The 15,754-nt window shown below is 48.3% G+C and overlaps 1 protein-coding gene across 1 annotated transcript in view; it reads right to left on the bottom strand.

The window, feature by feature from the left end:
• Nucleotides 1-15,754, bottom strand: part of LAESUDRAFT_726598 (uncharacterized protein) — a 32,977-nt gene that overhangs the window by 1,917 nt on the left and 15,306 nt on the right. The gene's annotated exons all lie outside the window — the stretch shown is intronic.

Here is a 15,754-nt window from a genome sequence, read left to right on the forward strand (position 1 = left end):
CCGATGCAGCGTCATCGCGCGTGTCTCCCAAATGTGACGAACTTGGACGCGGAGATGGCCAGCTGCAGATGTTGATGGGCCTATTCCTTCCACCAAGCCTGTTGGGACGAGGACGGATAGAAGAACGATGTTTTCTGCGAGACAAGCTATTGTAGGAAGCGGAGGCATGTACTGCAGCGTTGAGCTGTGCGCGCTGCTTGGACGCGCGTTTCCCCGTTCTTTCTGCTTCGCGGAGCTCCTTGCGTGTGGGTTCTTTCGGCCTGCCGTACTTGGCCATGTCTGCGCCAGGCGGAATGGATTCTAGGACATAAAGAGCGTCGCTGCTAAGCGAGATGGCACGACAGCGTGGTGTGACTTGAACCGCGACGCGCCTGGTCTCCATGCCGGTGGCTGAAGCGCGTCCATATTTACGAAATTCCGAATGACCTGTCATTCGGGTTATTAGCGACTATTGCATGGCGGGCGATTACATAATCATCCACCCCGTTGTTCCTTACCCACGCCTGTGGCTACGTCACTGCCCCAGTTTTCGTGCTCCATGAGCGCTTTTCGTGCGCTACCGCGCATTGTCGCCCCTCCCGCTGCTTTCTCTGTGTGCTTGTGCTTTTCCTCCACCGGCGAGCGTTCACACGCGTCTTTCCTATCGAGCTCCTCGCTTCTGCTTGGATCGTTGTCGATTATGAGGGACCGCACTGGACAATATTATCAAAAACTTTTAGTTAGGGTGAAAAACTTAAAGCCAGTGAAAAAAAATCTCGAAGAGCGGGAAAATTGCCACGTGGGTTCTCAAAACTGCCACGTGAGGCCTCGAAATTGCCACGTGGACTTCTCCAAATGGGTAGGCCACAAAGTTTCCACCTCGCCACTCGGCTGCCACCATCATCACTGCTGTCCTCGTTCTCGCCGCTGGCACCGCTGCGCTACTCACTGCCCTCTGCCTTCACCATATGTGTGTTGACTTTCCTGGCCAGCCTGCTGTGCGGCCAGGAGTTCGGGGGTCACCTGCTCTCTAGAAGATGGCTCCACGGGGCCAAACTGATTTGTAGCCGTGCCCTATTATATACACGTGCACTACTACTCTCCCATGCTGGTGGTGCAGGTTGCACTGGGGCCTCTCGCATCCATGCTCTGCACCCAGATTCCAACAATGTGCTGCCCTCCATCCTTACTGCCACTGATGTGATGTCCATCCATCTGCAATTCGCCATTGCTACTGTCGCCACCACTTTCCCTGAAAGGTATATCAACAGTACAACAGATCCAGTATCTTTTATGCTTGTCTTCAGTCGCCACTGCCCGTTGTCGACACCCTCCAAGATCAAGTCAGGCTCAGAGCTGCACTCAGCGGTGAAACGGGGTGGATGGATGAAGCAGAGACAAACGGCGGGAAGCACGCGGGACAGGATGAGGGAGAGGAGTCACGGTACATCAATGTGTTTGGCACACTCACCGTCCACGATGACGGTGAGGTGACATTCTATACGTGGTCAGCGGGCTCTCAGGTGCACTTTCTGTCCTTTCTGGTAAACGATTGTACTCATTGGCAGCTACTTCAGAGTCTTCTGCTGGTATATGCTTTCTTATACACACACACACACACACATTCTCTAATTCAGATATGCACATACCCTACAGGATGAGCAGCCCGTGCAGGTGGCTGCCCGACTGTCAATGATAAAACACGATGTGTTATCTGGCTCGCTCATGCAACTGGCAATGTCATCTCCCACTGCGCCAGCTGATGAAGAAGACAAAGACCTTGACAGGCTCATCTGCAAGCACCTCCGGACCTCTACCTCAAACAAGCGTCCTGGTTCTTCAGTGTGCTCACCCACTGGCAGCTTGTCGAGGAGGTGCTCCCGTTGTTCTATGAAGAGGCTGTGCAGCCACAGGATGTGGGCGGGAGCATCGGCGGTGGCAGTGCACTCACGATGTCCTCTGGGGTGTTCAACCTCCCCAAGGGCTTCAGCTCGTCGCATGAGCTCACGCTACTGTTCGTGATGTTCTGCTTTGGCAAACAGGGAGCTCTCTGTGGTGCCATATAATTCAGAGTAGAAGCAGTATTTCCAGCTCACCCGCATAGAGCTGAACCTTGAGCCAGTGCAGGAACACCCACCTAGTGTGGCAACGGTGCAGATGCTGAGCTTGATGGCCATTTATCAGGTATGGAGGGCGCTTATGATGATGGCGTGCAGAAATTACGTTGTTGATGCCGTTTGTAGGGTCTCGTGGTGGACAAAAACAGCATAGAAAGCACCTGTGCATTTGTTTGCGGGCCTATGCAGATCGTGACTACCCATATTTGAAGCTCACCCATGCCGAGGTGCAGAAGCGGCGTGCATTCTTTTGGGTACTGTTCATCACGAACTGTTGGCAGATAAGTGGTGTTAATGGTAACACAAATGATAGCATATATTGATCGTGTCTACAGCTAGGCTCTCACCACTGGTTCACTTCCAACCTTCTCGTTGCCCTTCATCAACACCGAGCTCCCAGCTGACCAGATGAAACGATACCCAATGACTGTACTCCCCACCCAAGCTGCATGCCCCGATCTCCTCCCATTCACATGGAAAGTGCATTGGAGCAAAGAGTGTGTAGCGGAAGTTGTGCAGGGTACACTCATGTCACGCACATCAAAATACACCGTGAACCTCAACCTCGATTGAAATCTGTACAATATGCCCCTCTCAAAGTATGCCCAGAGCCAGCCTCCTCAGGGCACGAGACTCTCACAGATGATGTCGCACTTCATGTCAGCCAACTACCTTCATCTCAATGAGTGGGTTTCTTCCCTGTGCATGGCTGGAATGATGAGGAGATTGTATTTGGCATTGGAAGTGCTGCACTGTGTGCATTGGACGTTCTTGTGTAGGTGCTTGTAGACCACCTGACAGACCTGCTGCGGAGCCAGTATATGCTGTCATTTCTTACTGGTTATCACTGTGGTAGCACTGCTTATATATAAGACATTGCAAAATTACATGGTTATTGACCTGCAAGAACCCATCGCATTGCCTCAATTGTAGCCGTCCTCACCAATCTGCATGAACATGATATGGAAATGAACATCAAGTTTGGTGACAGCATCTGCGGAAGCATTGGCCGCCCCCTGCAAAGCCTCTTCAAGGCATCCATTAACCCAGACACAGAGCTGCTTTAAGCATGTGCGGGTGATAGGAGGGACAATATCACACTCTCGCTGCAATATCAGAATGTCAGAATGAACACGGGGGCCCTGACAAGAACCACGAATCACTTACATCGAAGGATAAGTTTGTTGCCACGTGTGATCCCTCTTGCCCATGTCCAAGGAACAGTGCATCATCAGGGATTTCACGTGAGAATTTGAGCTACATAATGAGATCATTATCAGCAGTGTGAAAATGCACCATAATCCATGACTCACTCGAATCATGTCTGACCCAAAGGGAAGATATTCGAGACCGGTGACTGTTTTTATGAAATGGCGTGCACGAAAAGTATCATTTGCAGGTGTGTCACAGATTTTCGCCACAAAGTCCGCACATGACTTTTCTCATGCCACAGATTACATGCTTCACCAATACCTTATGCCACTCAGCCACAGACGTGACACATAGAGATCAGGTGATAGTCCACATCACATGTTATGGTCCAGGCCCGCAGATGATACGGCTGGACCTGTCTATTCCAGGATACAACAGAGGCACCCATTTGGGAACAAAGGGAACAAGAACTATTGTTACACATCGGCCTTCTGCTTCCTAATAGTTTAGCCAAAAGTCTAGATAGGCACGATGTTCACATCAGAGAACAAAAGGGAAACCAAGATAGGCACAATGTTCACACACATTGCTGCGGCAGCCATTGATCTTCTCACCTATTGTTCTACTTTCGAACATTCCATTGTTCATGTATGGCCATTAACTTATACCCGTAGATAGGTAGCTTAGGTAAAATAGCCCACTGTACATGTATATAAGACCAGCCTGTAGAGGATGAAACTTCAGATTGTTTCTCCTCGTCTACTACCGTAGCACTCACTGAGCTTACCAAGCTCCTCATATATCTCTCTCAACCTCCAACCGCTTGCTTCACCACCAAGTAAGTCCTAGGCTCACCAGCCACATAAGGGTTCAGGGGGACTACAGGGATCAGGGGGATCAGGGTGGCACGTTCCACATGACCGACCTTTTTTAGTCTTTTTGATCTCTTGTCCGGCGGTGCCGTGACATTAGAAACAATCTGACAATTTTCTGCGCCCCTGCTTAGTGTCTAACACAAGCGGCCACGTATTTTCAGTGCAAGCAGTTTCAGCCATAGCGCGCGGCTTTTTTGACACACACTCCAATCTGATCTCTACCTGGTGTGAGCCTCAGCAAGACTCTGAGCTGCCCAAAGCTTCAAAGCACAAGGCCACACCCAGGATTGACCTTGACGCACACTACAAGCATCAAGAGACAAACAAGGAGCACGGAAGGCTCCTCACTCTCGCGTCACTAGGCACATCATCCACAGACAGACAGCGCGCAGCAGCCAGGCCATCGATACTACACACATCATCAAGCGCAGAATCATCTGCAAGCCTCGTGATCGCACCCCGCCGCTCGAACACTACAAACCCAGAAAAGGACGTCTCACCATGGGTGGTCGCAAGCCAGCACCACCCCCGGAGCTCATCACCTCTAACGTGGTACCTCCCCCCTGTCATCGCTCCTATCCTAACTCACCCCCTACCCAACTTCATAAAGACAAATACCATTGCACATCCCATCTGCCCACTCCCATCCAGAGTCAGGCTGATGATCCACATCAAGACCCTTACGAAGCAGGTAGATGCTACATGCTTCAGGCTCCAACCAATACTAGGAGCGTTCTCATATCATCTCAAGGACGAGCACCAAGGACCTATTTACAGCCTCGCCACAGAACTCGACAAAGTCTGCGCTGACCTTCACACTGGCACATGCACTTACACATTCATCGAGAAGCAAGTAATCAACATGGTCTGTCTGGAAATAGGAGGCATCAGTTTCAAGCAGATAGGGAAGGAAGAGAGGCTGCAGGAGATCGTCAAAGCCCTAGTGTTCATCACGAGGAAGCGATACTTGAACTTTTTGTACTAGTTTACACGTCTTTACATCACAATGAAGGGAGCCGATCATGCATATGCATCCATGTTCAGGCAAAGAATGGATGATATACTCCACGCAAATGTTGAAACAACACATGACAGCAGTACCCCATGCACTTCGCAGCGCAACTCACCTGCACCTGGGCTAGGACCCCAGGATTCTGCATCACAAGTCAGAGGACCTGCATCCCCGACACCATCACTTCTACCAGCATACGTCTCTCCTACTTGGGAGTTCGATGGACAGCAATTTGAGCATCTAGAAGATGCACTAAGGCAGTCAGCTCCGGGAGAAGTCCCTGACCACATTCGTGAATGAGTTATCGTCACAATGAAGCTCACGGTACACACAGAGATTGCCAAGGTCTACAACGTGCTCGGCAACAAGTTATACGAGCATAAGAGAGCCTTCGATGTGATCATCCAGATCAACAAGAGTGAGCACTGATTAAAGGAGGCAGTCCTCCAAACAGAAATCGGAAAGCTTAAAGACAGGATCCTCGTGCAAGATGCACATATGATGGTTCTTAATGACAAGCTCTCAAGCACACAAGGGGCAATGCTGGACATCGAAAAAGAAATGATGGAGATCAAGTCGGCTAACACCAAGCTGCAACATGAGCTAGCTTCGCCCAAAGCAAGCGGCATCACTGTGATGCAAGGTCAAACATCTGGTACAGTCCAATCGAACAGGCCACGTGTCAAAATTGCTGAGCCCCCACACTACTCAGGCAAAGGAAGTCTGGAGGACTGGCTCCAACAACTCGGCATATGGATGCGGTGGAATGAAATCAATGACGACGAGCACAAGATTACCACGGCACTGCTACACTTGGAAGGTGGCGCGTTCACCTACATGTCTGAATATGCAATCAAGGCAGCAGCACGGCAATCACTCGGCACATGGAACAACTTTGTCGATGTTCTCAAGGTTGACTACAGGACCCTTGACCCGGACAAGGATGCACAACAGCACCTGAAGGAGATCTGCACAAAGATCTACCCAACCATGGTCTTCTTCGCAGAAAGGTTCTGCCAATGGGCCACTAAGACCAACTTGGGGCACACAGCACTCATCGGTTACATTGCTGAACATCGAGACAAGGACATGCACCAAGCAATGGTGACACGAGACAGTCTAGGAATCATCAACCCAACCACATGGCCAGAGTACCTTGACCTCTGTCTGCAACTCGAGTCCAAGTTCAGAGCCGATAAGGCAGGACAGCGTGGAACAACAACAACATCATCATTACAGGCACCAAAGCCTCGAAGAGACCCCAACGTGATGGAAGTGGACCAAGTATCCACACTTACCAAGGAGCAAGAAGGATGGCTGGAAAAGAAATTGTGCGTATGATGCAGGAAACACCCCTTCATATTTAAACAGCATTGCCCAGACCCTAAGTACAAAGGCAAATTCGAAATGCCGAAACAGGGACAAGCAATGAGGGCAATATCGACAATGGCATCAACTAGCTCTGATGACAGCAAGACGAGAGAAGAAGCAGTCCGCGCCTTCCTCGCCAGCTACGATGCAAAGGGAAAAGAGAAGGAGGCAGAACCGGAACCAGCTGTCAAAGCGGCTAGGATCACGGAGGTGGAAGATGATGAGGATTTTCTTCGGCAGGTTCTCTGAGGTCTGGCCAGAGTTCCCATAGACATTGTAATAGTACCTACTCGCTCTCGCATGTACTAGTATCGAGTTTTCTCTATATTGCATCAACTGGTTCATCAAAACATGCGATCGATTTGCCTGTTCACCTCAAACAGGGAGTAAAGGAAGTCCAGACTGAGGTGCTCCTCGATTCAGGAGCATATTCTTGTTACATCAACCTGTGGCTGGTTGATCAGTTGAATCTTGCTACGATCTCACTTGAGAAGGAGATCAGGGTTTATAACGCAGACACATCTCACAACAAGGGTGGAACCATTAAGAAAAGGGTTCTTCTAAGTATAACTATCGGAAACCATACAAGCAGACAAAGTCTTCTGGTTACCGATATAGGTCACAAAGACGTTATACTAGGCATGAGTTTTCTCAAGGAGCACAACCCAGAAGTAGATTGGGGAAAACTCACAGTCGATTTCACCCGATGCCCACACAGATGCACACCCTCACAGGTAGCAGTCCAGGAGGAGGACCTGGAAGACACAAACATCCCCCACATCGAAGACCTGATGGAGTTTGTCAGTTTCCAGGAGTTAGGTGACAACTGGAACAACATGGACAGCTTCATTAGATGGGTGTCATTATCAGAAGACCCTGATGCACAGGCCGTAGCATCACTCATTATGGGCCTTGACACCAAGAGGAATCAGGATAGAGCACCACAAAAAGGAGAACAGGACAAAGACTACTGGTCAGCCTATGTCCCCAAACACTTCCACGAGTATGGCGATGTGTTCTCCAAGAAGCAGTCGGAACGAATGCCCACAAGAAAGCCCTACAATCATCCAATCGAACTTGTTCCAGAGGCATCGTTACCACGCCCAGCAAAGTTATATCCTATGAACCTACAGGAAAGAAATTTGCTCGACACGTGGATAGACCAAGAGTTGGCCAAAGGATACATCAAGAGATCAAGGAGTCCAACAGCAGCACCCGTCTTCTTTGTCAAAAAGAAAGACAGATCACTGAGGCTAGTCCAAGATTACAGGAACCTCAATGCAGTGACAAAGAAGAACAAGTTCCCAATCCCACACATTTCGGACCTCATCGACAGACTCTCACATGCTAGCATATTTACGAAGCTTGATCTGAGATGGGGGTTCAACAACATAAGGATTAGGGAGGGAGACGAAGAAAAAGCTGCCTTTATCACACATCGTGGCCTCTTTGAACCCACCGTAATGTACTTCAGTTTCTGCAACGCTCCCAGCACCTTCCAAACAATGATGAATACAGTCCTCAAAGACTTAATTTGCACTGGAAAGGTGGTAGTCTACTTAGACGACATCCTCATATTTACGGACGATCTCAAAGAACACCGATGACTAGTAAAAGCAGTTCTACAGTGCCTCCAGGACAATAACTTATATGCCAAACCGGAGAAATGCTTCTTTGAACAGGTCTCAATCAAGTATCTTGACATGATCATCAGCAAGAACTCGGTACAGATGGACCCTGCTAAAGTCAAAGGTGTACTTGGCTGGCCCGCACCTACTAAGGTCAAACAAGTACAGGCCTTTTTAGGATTCACGAATTTCTACAGGTGACTTATAAAGGACTTTGCGAAACTCGCACGACCTTTAACGCTTCTCACCTGTAAGGACGTGCCCTGGCAATGGAAGGAAGAGCAAGACCAAGCCTTCAGTGCACTCAAAATGGCATTCACTTCAGCCCTGATCCTACAACTCCCCAATGACACTGCACCATATCGTCTGGAGACCGATTCTTCAGACTATGCAACTGGTGCAGTACTCGAACAATTAGGAGAAGGCAAGCTATGGCATCTAGTCGCATACTACTCAAAGTCACTCAATGAACACGAGAGAAACTACAAGATTTACGACAAGGAAATGCTTGCAATTATTCAGACACTAGAAGAATACCGGCACTACTTAGAAGGACACCCAGAACCTATTGAGATTTGGTCAGACCATCTCAACCTTACATACTTCCGTCAGGCACAGAAATTATCCCAGCACCAAGCGCGCTGGTCATTATTCCTCACACGATTCAATTTTGTACTCAGTCACTGACCTGGAAAAACAATGCTTCGTGCTGATCCTCTGTCCAGGAGGCCAGACCATGAGAGGGGGTAGACAGCGACAATTTCAATCAAATGCTGTTAAAACCTGAATTTTTCGCTATCAATGCGATTCGACCTGCTCACGCATCTGAAGTTGATGATGCTCAACTACTGGAAAGGATCAAGAAGGCACTCACAAATGACATGATGATCAAGGATTATCGTGTGCTTTTGACTACAGGACAGCACGAATTTGGGAAAAACCTCGCAGAATGGAACTTTGAGCACGGACTGCTGCTCCATCGTGGAAAGGTTTATGTCCCCAAGGATCACAACTACGCCTTGACCTAATAAAGCTCCACCATGACACTTTACCAGCCAGACACCCAGGCAGGTTCAAGATGTTGGAGCTCATCACTTGGAATTATTGGTGGCCGGGAATGTCTGTAATGGTTAAGCAATACATACAAGGTTGCGACAGTTGTCAACGCAACAAGTACTCAAGAGAAAAACCATACGGACTACTACAACCAAATGAGGTACCAGGAGGACCATGGGAAATCATCACAGTCGATCTCATCACACAACTTCCTCCAGCCATGGACTTTAGGGGAGAAAAGAAAACGGCAATACTTGTCATCGTAGATAGACTCACAAAGCGAGCGCACTTTTATGCGATGGATGATATGGTCACATCATCACGGGTCACTAACGTATTCTATAATGAAGTCTTCAAACTCCACGGATTGCCGTGCCAGATTATCTCAGACAGAGATACTCAATTTGCGAGCAAACTATTCCAGGAGTTCTGCCAAAAGCTCGGTATAAAGTCAACAATGTCTACAGCATATCATCCCCAGACAGACGGTCAGATGGAAAGGGTTAACCAGGTGTTGGAGCAGTATCTACGCATGTACTGCAACCACAGACAGAATGATTGGGTCTACTATCTGCCAATGGCAGAATTCTCATACAACAACCAGACCCATGAGTCCACCGCACTTTCCCCATTCTTCGTTGAATATGGCTGACACTAAAAAATGGCACCAGACGTACACGAATCAATACGTCACCCCTCATTGGAATATTTATTCGCCCACCAAACTGAGGCACAAGAACAGGCAAAGGCAGCATTGGAAGTTTCAGCTTCACGGATGAAATGGTACTTCGATGAGAAAAAGGGAGAAGTCCCATTCAAAGTCGGAGACCTAGTACTACTCAAAGGAAAAGACCTCAGAGTAAAAGTCAAATCCGCGAAGCTAGGCACACAAAACTTCGGACCTTACAAAGTACTTCAGAAGCTAGGACCAGTCACGTTTAAACTGGAACTGCCCAAGCAAATGAAGGTTCACCCGGTCTTCCATGCTAGCAAGTTGATCATGTACCATCAAGACACAGTCGCACACCGTGAACCCTTAAAGCCCCCAGCCATAGAAATTGAAGGAGAACCAGAATTCGAAGTTGAAGAAATACTAGACTCGAAGGTCATGAGGGGAAGGGTCCAATACCTCATCAAATGGAAAGGCTATGACCATTCCGACGATACATGGGAACCCCGAACAAATCTCACCAACGCCGACGAGCTTCTTCAAGAATTCCACCAACAACACCCAGATGCAGCCAAAGCACCAATCAGGGTTGTTACGTTCAGTGGAAAATGCTTCGAACTATCCTCATATGAAGTTGCACCGATATCCACACACAGAATCAATATGTCCGACCACCCGAATGAGTTCTTCCTATATCATAAAATGACAGATCTCACCAAATCACTGAAAAAATCCTCAAATGAAGCAGCAGGATGGGATATTTATGCAGCAGAAATGCACGAAATCCCTCCGCATTCACAAGCTGTGGTAGGAACGGGAGTTGCAATTGACCCTCCCAAACACACCTATACATGAATAGCTCCATGCAGCAGACTAGCTGCATGAGGAATTGACGTGGGCACAGGAGTTGTTGATCCTGATTACACTGGAGAACTCAAGGTCATACTGATTAATACAACAGATTTCATATTTTCGGTCAAGCGGGAGACAGGATAGCCCAGATAATCTTCGAGTATTATGCTGAAGGGCTTCCCTCCTGAAGTTACCAACTGTTGCAAGCAACTAGAAGGGGAAACAAAGGTTTTGGCTCCTCGGGACAATGAGCCTTGAGAGGGGGGTAGTGTCACAGATTTTCATCACAAAGTCCGCACGTGACTTTTCTCACACCACAGATCACATGCTTCACCAATATCTCACACCACTCAGCCACAGACGTGACGCGTAGAGATCAGGTGATAGTCCACATCACATGTTATGGTCTAGACTCGTGAATGATACGGTCGGACCTGTCTATTCCAGGATACAATAGCGGCACCCATTTGAGAATAAAGGGAACAAGGACTATTGTTACGCATCGGCCTTCTGCTTCCTATTAGTTTAGTCAGAAGCCAAGATAGGCACGATGTTCACACCGGAGAACAAAAGGGAAACCAAGATAGACATGATGTACACACGCATTACTGTGGCAACTGTCACAGTTTTTACCTGACAAGTCATTCTAGGAACAAATACTATTAGGAAGTATATTATTTTAATCATTTCGTGTCGCACAAGAATCACGTGACCTAATGAGAGATAAGATAAAGGCATCTAGTCACATGACCTTGGATCTCTCTCGGCATTGTCACGTGACACTGAACCCCTCGGCATTGTGTCATATGTCGCAATTGCCATGATGCCATATTGCGTGCTTAAGAGGAGCTCCGTCTCTGTGGGTTATTATTAGACAGCCAATCAGGATAATTGGGACAAGTCATACGATTGTAGCGTGGTTCAGTAACAAAGCATGTGACTCGCTTATGTAGTACTGTATAGTAGCTAAGCAATCATGTATATAAGGACCAGCGAGACGAGGAGGAGACCTCAGTCTTATTCTCCTTCATCCACCACTACCATCACAGAGGGGTCTTACCAGACACTCTCAGTGTGCTATACATTTATTTGCATCCTCACTTCTGTGATAGCACCCCTTGCCTCGCCAGTAAGTCTCACTTCGCGACTCAGCAACTGGGCCTCGTCAGTGGGCACGTCGACTCACCACAGCTCGCCACTGTAGGTTTTTACCAGAGACCCTCAAGGGGACTCTTTGTTTGGTTGTCTATCTCTGTCATCGGCGTGCTGTGACATTAGAATAAGACTGACCTTTTACGCCCCTACCAAGTGTCTAACACTGGTAGCCGTGCATTTTCGCCCAGAGAAACATCCGCCCAGGGCAGGGCTTTTTCCACACCACTTCCTTCATACCATTTCACTTCACCTCTACCACCTAAGCCACTTCCTTCCTTCAAAAGGAACAGCGCTGCACCGGCCGGTAAAGTGCCTCAAGTGCACAATGGTATCGTTCCGCCCAACAGATGCTACCACCCTTATCATCCCCATCCCAACTGCACTCATCGTCTAACGGCGAGCAACCTACTCTGAGCCCAACCAAATGAGGCCCCTCGCTCAAACCTACAGAAGCTGCGCACTAAGGTCAGCTCGTGGCTGAAGCCATTCCAGAAGACGCATCTGACCCATCTGTCCCTATCTACAAACCTCATTGGTGGGCCAACAATGACGCTACCACTGTCCTCGCATTCGCACTCTCAAAGAGTTACCATCCACGTGGGAAACACGAGAATCTCAAAGGCACACTTCCAGAAAACATCGTGCTGACCGTATACGCTACTATCTAGCATTACAAAGTCTTTCAGCAGCCCCATATCACTGCCAAGTTCACGGAAGCACAGATTCAGTGTCGCAATCGCATTCTGCGACACTTGGGAGCATTGAACGAGAGGATTGGGTGAGGTGACGACTTTATGTTCATCGATAGACGCATCGCGATCAAGCTTTGCCTGGGACTAGGAAAGATCTCGTTTCAAGGCATCAACAAGGAGCAGGAGCACGTGGGACGAGACATTGTAAGGTTCGAGAAGGAGTCGTGCTACTGGCCGTACTAGAACCAGTAGGATCTTTGTATTACCGCACCAAGGAGTTTCATGCTGAGATACACATTCGGCTTTATATACGAAAACTACATTGTGGACTTCTATCGCCTGGCGCAGAGACAACTCACAGTCATCTGCACCGCGTATTTCATTTACCAACCTCTCGTCACCAATTGGCAGCAAGTACTCTACCACTACACGGTACAAGTACACGCCTACACAACCTACTCAGCACCATTTTGTCTCATTCCTGATCTCGAGGAAGAACGAGAATATTGGCATTACTGAGCAGAAACTCTACGAGAGGGGCTAGCAGAGGAAGGACTCATCGAGGAAGACCCTGAGATCCCCTTCTAAAAAAGACACACTATCGCCAGGTCGAGAACACATTGTCCGTCACCTCATTTCCACTATCCTCGACATCAATCCCAATGTCTCAATACAACCTTGGTGGTGTTGCATTCCCAGGAGGACACACCGTGAGTGAGCCTACTGACCCCTGGAGGAGTCAGGCCACTTCTACCTCATCTGAAGCAGGACTAGCTGCCCCTGCAGAAGAACCACATACTAGCAGCACACCCAAGGCGTCGGGAGTAGTCAGAAACCCGTCGCCCACCACCCTGCCAGAATTCACCACCCCTGCAACTTGGGAATGGCAGGGTATCTCTTATGACACAATCGAGGAAGCCGCCAATGCCGCCGCACCCAACACCATTCCAAATGACATCAAAGAATGGGTAATGAATGTGGTGCGAGCATTCATCATGAGGGACGTTGTGAGCTCCTACGAGGCACTGCGTCAAAAAATGGATGAACTTCATGAGCGCACGGTGGCCTCGTTGGAAGAAGAGGTACTGGCTCGTATTCACGTCGAAATAATGGCGGTAGAAACACGAGACCAGTTAAGAATCGCAAGAGCCCAGATCAGTGCCCTCTTCACCGATAACGAACAGCTCATCAAGTCGAACAATAGTCTGACAGTCGAAGCCCAAGCAATCTGCAAGGACTTCGAAGACTATAAGGATGAAGTAAAGGGCCAGATGGATGCCCTTTACGGCAACATGGTTGCCCTAAAGGAGGCACAGGAAAAGACCACAACCTATATCGTTGGGCTGGAATCTCAGTTCAACAATGCTATAATCAATGCACCTCCCACAGGTATCCAACAACCAGCCGGTCAACCCAGTCAATTGCCCTGCCAAATTAAGCTCCCAGATCCTCCCAAGTACTCAGGAAGAAAGTCGTTGGAAAACTTCGAGACCTGGTTCACCAACCTTCTCATATGGCTTGACTACAATCACTTCACAGATGACAAGGACAAAATTTGGCAGGCCAATGCACATCTGGAAGGAGGAGTGGCTCTATACATGAAAGAGTATGCAATCAAGCTCGCCTCTGGACAGGACATTGGCACATGGGCAGAATACACTAGGAAACTGGAAATGGCATACAAGACGCTCGATCCCAAGTGCACGGCACAATCACTGCTAGATGCACACTGCGCAATCCACCACAAGACGATGATTGCCTTCGCAGAGAACTTCAGGGCCTACGCCCCTGAATCAGGATACTCTGACGAAGATCTAATCATCAAAATTAGGGAGCAATGGTCAACCCACATCCAGATGGTCATGTCGGTAACAGAGACTCTAGACCCCTCGAAAATCCCCAATACTTGGATGGATTACCTCGAATTCTGCTTAGAAATAGAAATCAAACATCTCCAGCAAATTTCGGGGAACAAGTCTACTGAACAGACCATGGCGACAAAGGTGGCCGCCCCCAAGGACCCTAATGCCATGGACACCAGCACACGAATCGCACAAGAACTTTCCCCGGAACAGGACAGGTGGCTGACAAACAAACTATGTTTGTTTTGCAGAAAGCATGCCTATGAACGAGGAAAGTGATGTCCTTCCCCAAAACCTGAATACAAGGGAAAGCGGTTTCAGACACGATCTGCCCCAAAGCAAGGAAAAGGGAAGGCCAAAGTGACAAACGTGCAGCAAGTGGAAGAAGAAAGTAGCGTGGCATCATCGTCTCAAATTGCAGCGTTAGAACAAGCAATTGCTGCACTTCGTGGGATGAGTACCACCTCAGCTACTCCACCAGCCAGTAAAGGCAAGGGCAAGGCAACGAGCACAAAAGCGGCATCCTCAGCATCAGCATCTAGGCATTGACATCTACGGCGAAGGACACCAATGCGAGAATCGTCGAGATATGTGAATTCTCAGAGGATTTTCTGTATGAAGTGTAGACAAGCCTGGTACTACACTTCAGGATGATTGTATTAGTACCGTGAGAACAAATGTACCTAGCGATCACCTATATATTGCATCTGCAGGTTTTTCTAAACATTCGATTGAACTGCCGATAAGATTCGCATCACGGGAAATCCAGACAACGGCCTTATTGGATTCTGGAGCATTCTTCTGCTATATCGATCAGAGATTCGCTCAAAAACATGGATTAAAGATGATACCATTAAACCATGAAATAAGAATCCTCAACGCAGATGCCAGTCCTAACAAGGATGGCGCAATTACTCATCGTGTAGTCACAAGTATCTTAATTGGGAGGCACCGATCAACCGAGAGTTTGCTCATCACAAACCTCGGATGCATGTCAATGATCCTTGGCATGAAGTTCCTACAAGAACATAACCCCTGAGTTGACTGGGAACATAGAGAGGTCATGTTCTCAAGATGCAGACACATGAAGAAGCAACGAGTCAGAGTGAGCGAAGAGAAAGTCAACCTTCTATCGCAACCTCAACTTGAAAATGAAGCAATTCTTCCCGATGTACATCAGGATGACGGGTGAGATCAGGAAGACAGCTTCATCAACTGGATAGACTTGCAAGACCAGGATCTTCGAAACATGGTGCACGACATCCTAGGCATAAGCAAGAAGGTAAAGGAGCATTTGGTAGAACAGCCGGCAGAAGAGGCACAGGACAAAGAA

Source organism: Laetiporus sulphureus (assembly GCF_001632365.1).
Source record: "Laetiporus sulphureus 93-53 unplaced genomic scaffold LAESUscaffold_23, whole genome shotgun sequence".
Lineage (NCBI taxonomy): Eukaryota > Fungi > Basidiomycota > Agaricomycetes > Polyporales > Laetiporaceae > Laetiporus > Laetiporus sulphureus.